Here is a 6241-nt window from a genome sequence, read left to right on the forward strand (position 1 = left end):
CAATTATTTTCTTTTTGGCTAATAATTTTATCACATCATATTTTGAATTACAGATTATTCAGTTTATAATCTAATAGGTATATGGGTACTTAGATATATGAATACATAAATAGTTCCAATTATCTCAATGATCTATAACTTCTACAGGAATATAAAAGAATGTTTTATGCATTCACTTATTCAGCAAAATGTCATTATATAGTAGATTATATCCTGATTATGTGGCACCATTCAAAACAAGGGTACAACTACATTTAAAACACTTAGATTTATTCTTGTAAACTTTCTCTTGGATACTCATTAATAGTTGGAACTAAATATTCTAACTAGGATGCCAATGAATTTAAGCTATGATCATGTTATTATTTTAAAATATTCCCATAGGGTGTGGGGTGGCCAAGACAGAATGTTACCCAGCTGTATAGAAATAAGTTGATGTCATTAATTATAAACATAGTTGGAAGAGTCAAATGAACAAAGTTGCAGGTCTACCTTCACCTGTGCCCCAGCACTTAGATCTCGGGCACCTAGATCAGTTATGAACCAAAAACAAAATATTGTAAATACCTCAACCTAAAAGTTGTAATTAAAGTGGATCTTTTGGGTTTGGTAGCCCAAGGATCACTTTATTTACAAATATTTTGTTTAAATATAGAATTTCTATTTTCTAAAATATTTTTCATGGAAGATTCTTTCATTGGGATATTTATCATTGTAATATGAAGCAGACGATTCAAAGAGCAATTATAATTGAGAGACAGGGTTAATCAAGGTTAAACGATCTTTTTAAAAGCTATCTGGTTTCTGGAAACCTTTAATATATCACTTAATAGCATGAATTTCCAAAAAGGAGACATAATTGGCATAGTTTCTCAAAGTTATTAGAATAAAATATCCTTTGTTCACAGAATAAATTTAAAGCCTAATATGGTAAGGAACATTTCTTTAAAATTACAGCAGAAAATCCTAAACTAGTAGTACAGATTTAGTTTTTATTTTAAATTCAACAGTAACAGTGTTCTATATCAGAATGCAATGCCACAACACCACTTCTGGCTAGATCACTTTTTGGCAACTGCTCTATTATGCACTATTTCAGTATTTTCTCCATGGATATCTGAAGCTGAAGGGAATTGTCATAGTTCTAGGCTTTCTGTATCTTTATTTTTTAATTTTTAGTATTGAAGAACTTGATGCATCCTATTATATAGTCATACAGGTATAAAGTGTATGGACATAGCTGTCTCTAATGACTCTAACACTCCATGTGAATGTTGAAGGAAACAAGAGTGATTTATTCATTAATTTGTTCAGTATGCTTTTATTGCATACTTAACTAATTTCAAGACTTTGAATCACAGTCTATGGAGTCTTTACTTTTAAGAAGCTCAGAAATTTTCAGGATAAATTATGTCAGTATATAAAAAGTAATTTAAAAGTTAGTCTAGGTCTCATCTGAAAAATAGCACAAAAGTAGGATTTAAGAGAAGGAAAAGATGTTTTCTGGATACAGTTTTATGAAGCTTTTGTTCTGCACCATGTGGAAAGATGGAATTGGGGCATGCAGAGATGGGTAGTCATGAGTGGGTCATAACCCTGACTAGAAAAAAATGCCTAAAATAAAAAGAAATAAATGCAGAAAAAAATCAAAATACAATACAAGAGAGTTGGATAGGAGGTGACTAGCTAGAATAAAGCTATGAGTCCTAAAATCCTCACAGTAACCCTGGTTAGCATGGATTTGAATGCCTGGCGGAGCTAAGAAGCAAGGAGTGGCTTATGAAAACTTTTCAACACAGGGTAATGTGATCACAGCTATGGCTCATAAAGAAGTGTATGCTTCAAAAAGTAGGATGGATTAGACTTGGAAAGGCTCTTTATTAAAATACTAGAGATGAACACAATAATAATTAAGATTTTCCAGTGAGCTATAGCTATAATTAACATTATTGGGATAAATCAGAAATGAGTTCTAGCTCTAGACTTTGCACATAGAAAAGCTTTAGAGATGCTTATCTTATTTTTCTCTCTTGGACATAACCTTTTGCATCAGAGCAAAAGCCCTATCTTAAGCTGCATCACAAAGCACAATAAGTAAAATCTCTCAGGGTAAAATAAGACAGCTGAATTTAGACACAGCAGGGGAGGCTGCCAAGGCTCCATCACAATGTATTTAGTATCAATATACAACATGCAATGAGAACTGATATCAACTCCCCATTCCCCCTTGTTAAAAAAAAATGTGATAACACTTCTGTGTTACCACTTAATTTTTTTTTCCTGGATTCTTATGGATGCCACTGCTTCCACACAATTTGAGAACTATTTGCTTCTTCCCAGGCTATTGGATCTAAACTCCTCTTTACGTAGAAAGGTTGTTTTCTCTAGATGTTTCCCATTATTTCCCAATAGTTCTCAGCTTCAGTGTTTATTCCAAGTTCAAAAATTTTTATTTTTGCAGCCTCCAATCTTCCTTCTAAAAAGATTTGCTGTTATCAAATGTCATCAGGGGCAAAAGATTCTTAACTTTTGGAGTTGGGTACTTGCTATTCTCAGCGCTGCATTCACAGTAGAGGTGAGAGGCACCTGAAACTCTTCTTCTGCAGAGGAAAGTCACCTCTTGATCAGTATCCTAACTGGGAACTGATTCTTCTACTGGGCATGATGAGGCTTCCCCTAAAGATTAGCCATCTCCCTGTGAGCAGAAACCCCCGGAATGCTTTGATATTTGTATTTGTCATTTGGTTCATTTTACTGTGTTAGTCTATTTGGAATGGAAGAGAGAAGAGGTCACACACTAAACAAACTGAGGGAGATTTAAATCTGAATAAGGTTGAGTGCCCATCAGAATCCGATGGAAAGCCAAGGATGGAGGTCTAATGAAAGTTCATGATGGTGCTGTGCAGATGATACCCAGCCCAAGCCCAATTTGGCTGGAGAGCACCCTATTTAAGAGTCACTATTGGAATGCCCGTGCCTCACCCCTTCAGTGTCTGGAGTACACAGGGGACACACAGAAGTTGAGAGTGGGGAGAACCACAGGGTGGGAGAAGGTAAGACATAGATGTACAAAAGTTCTGGCATTCAAACAGGGCAATTTTTGGTTAAGTTCTCAATCTTGTTCCCAGCTCAAGGATCCAGAGTTCTCACATAAATGGCCCAAAGAAATAGATCTGATACTGAAATGTAGGATACACCTAGTGTTGTATTGCTCACCCTGAACCTTAAAAGTTTTACTGTGTTCATAGCTTTGAAAACATCATGGTTTGTACTGCCATAATGCTACCATAAGGTCCTCTCTCCTCTTCTTCTTGTAGTTCTATTTTTATTTTTTCTTCATAAGGAATTTGCAACTGTTCTTCTTGAGAAAGTAAATCAGTGGGCACTTCTGTCTCTGCAAACATTTCTTCCCTTTGTGTAAAAGATCAGTGAACCTCAGATAGTACAGGTTCACATTTCTTTAAAGAAATGTGAGGGAAGTGTGCTTTACCTTTCCCTCACAGGGTGGTCGACAGAAATACTAGGTACCTGGTGTATCCTCAGTCACTAGTATCCGACTTGTGATTGTTTCCAACCTGCTGAAAACTTAGAAGCAGGAAAATTACCTGCTTTTCCCCCAGAAAGAGGATGATCATCCGTCATTGTCAAGTGTTTAAAATTTTTGTTCTAGAAGAATGAGGCCACCTTTCCAAATGAAACGTACAAGCCAATTTCATCCTTTTGAAAGAGAAAGAAATTACTTAAGGTACTTAATAGTAATGTAATAGAGAGCAATGGCCTGAGACTGAAAAAAGAAGCAATTTAAATTGGACATTAAGAAAATTTCACTTGAAGCAAGGGCAATTATACAATGAAATAATTTCCTAAGGGAGAAACAGTGAGATGCCATTAAGAGAGTTGTTTAAAATAGAGTAGATAAAAACACTTGCAGATGAATCTGCTGAAGGATCATTTTATGATTTATTGCTGTACCTTGCATGTGTGTCATTCACACCATAGATTCACCTGACTCAGTGAGTCTGTTTACCTCAGGGAATGAGCTGCTCTGTACCAGAGGACTAAGATGTCTGTATTCTCCCTCCTTCTTCGTGTGTGTGTGTGTGTGTATGTGTGTGTTATAAAACAAAATATAAAACTTTAAATGACTCCTAATATAAAAGGCAAGAAGAATGTAGGGTACTACAATTGTAGACTATCCACCCTGAGTCAGACAGTGTCTCAGGACATTTTTTGATATACAGATGCCGATGTGCATACACACACACAAGCACATGTTTCTATATCTAATATTGAATCTTATTAAAATATTTTATCTGCATTTAATCTAATTTAAACTTTTTTCCAGACTAATGGGTAGATTTTTTTTCCCCAAAAATTAGTGGCTACTGGTCAGTCTGTGTTACTCAGCAAAGGGATGCATGATAGGGTCATTGCTTCATAGAACCACCATATTGCATTTGGGTGGGATATTAAAAACATTTTTTCCTGATATTGGAAATCAGGAGTTTGAATACAATCCACCCATCACACACATATACTTGTACACACACTGTGGGATTTGTGCTGTAGGATTTGTGCAAGTCCTTTAACATCCGCAGTTTTAAATTCTACATTTGTAAATGGAGATGGAAAGGCCATATTACCCAGGCAGTCTTCATGTACAGAGCTAAGTCAAGTACTATTATTCTAGATGGACCAAGAGGCTAACATATTGCCTTGGAAGATTCCCTGAAACTCTCACTATTAAAGTCCTTTCTGGAAACATATGCCTTTTTAGGGACTATTTTAAATTTTCTTTTATGCCAAGTGCCTTGAATCCATTATTCAAAGCTTCTTTTCTGCCCCTTGTTGCCCCTAACTCTCTTGGGAAAAGCATCATTTCACACCCTACTCAACCTCCCTCAGCTCCACGGCATCTTCCTCATGCTTAGTCCTTGTCTGTATTGGGTGTGTCCACTGCAGGATGATTGGAATATGCACTTTTTTTTTTATCCAGTCTTATTCACACATGTATGCAAGTCCCACACAACCAGGGAGGGACGGACACAAGCTGGTGTGGGCTCCACTTCATATAGAACGACCAAGTCATAAAGGCAGAGGCCAAGCAATGTCTCTGGGAAGGCAGGTGAACATAGGTCATAGTTCTTTAATTTTTTTTTTTTTAATTCTTATTTTGTTGAATCTTGTCCTCAAACCCTGTCTCAGTTTCCTCTGGCTGGAATAATGGAATGCCACAAACTGGATGACTTAAATCAACCAAAACATATTCTCTCTCATAGTCTTAGGACACTTGAAGTTAAATATCTGGGTGTTGTCAAGGGTACATTTCCTCTGAAGACTCCAGGGGAGGATCCTTCTTAGGTCTTTCAGCTTCTAATGTCCTCAGGCATCTTTTGACATGTGGCAGCTTAGTTACAATTGCTGTCCCTGTCTTCAGATGGCCTTTAGTATATGTGCCTTGTCTGTTTTTTTTTTTTCCCTTTCACTTTTATAAGAACACCAGTTATAATATACAATAAAGTTCATGCTACTCATTATTTTTCCCATTTTACCTTGAGTACTAGGAGGCTTAGAATAAGTTTAAACTCTTAAAACTACTGTAGCTTTCTCAACAAGAAATTTTAAATTGAACATAATTTAGGCTTCATTCCACTTTTGGTAATTAGCATACCCTTTCTTTACAGTGTAAGTTGTTTTTGTTATTACTAGTCAGACTGTTCAGTTATTAAAACATCATTTTAAAACTTTCAAATGTAAGTGGGATTATTATTAAATCAATCAATTCCTATCTTATACCACATGAAGAAATCAATTATAAATATTTTGCCAGTTTCCATGTAAAAACTAAAATAAAGTTTTTAGAAGAAAATATAAAGGCATGTTTTTGGGACCTTAGTGTAATTAGGTATTTCTTAAACAGAAAACAGAAAGGCTAATGACATAGAGAAAAGAGTTAAATTAAACTTCCCGGCAATTAAGAAAATATATTCATCAAAAGCCCATTAAAATCCTGAAAAATGAAGCATAGATTAAAAGAACCTACTTATAATGCATACAATTGGCAAAGCACTAGTATAACCACATATAAACCACAAAGAATTCTACAGTTAATACGAATGATGCAGTAAATACAATAGAAAAGATGGACAAAGAAGTTGAACATATACTTCAAAAAAGATAAAAAAAAATATCCAAATGATTGATAAGGTGTGGGCAAAGGTTTGCGCCTTCATTACTTATT

The sequence above is a fragment of the Marmota flaviventris genome, chromosome 1 (genome assembly GCF_047511675.1).
Source record: "Marmota flaviventris isolate mMarFla1 chromosome 1, mMarFla1.hap1, whole genome shotgun sequence".
Classification (NCBI taxonomy): Eukaryota; Metazoa; Chordata; class Mammalia; order Rodentia; family Sciuridae; genus Marmota; species Marmota flaviventris.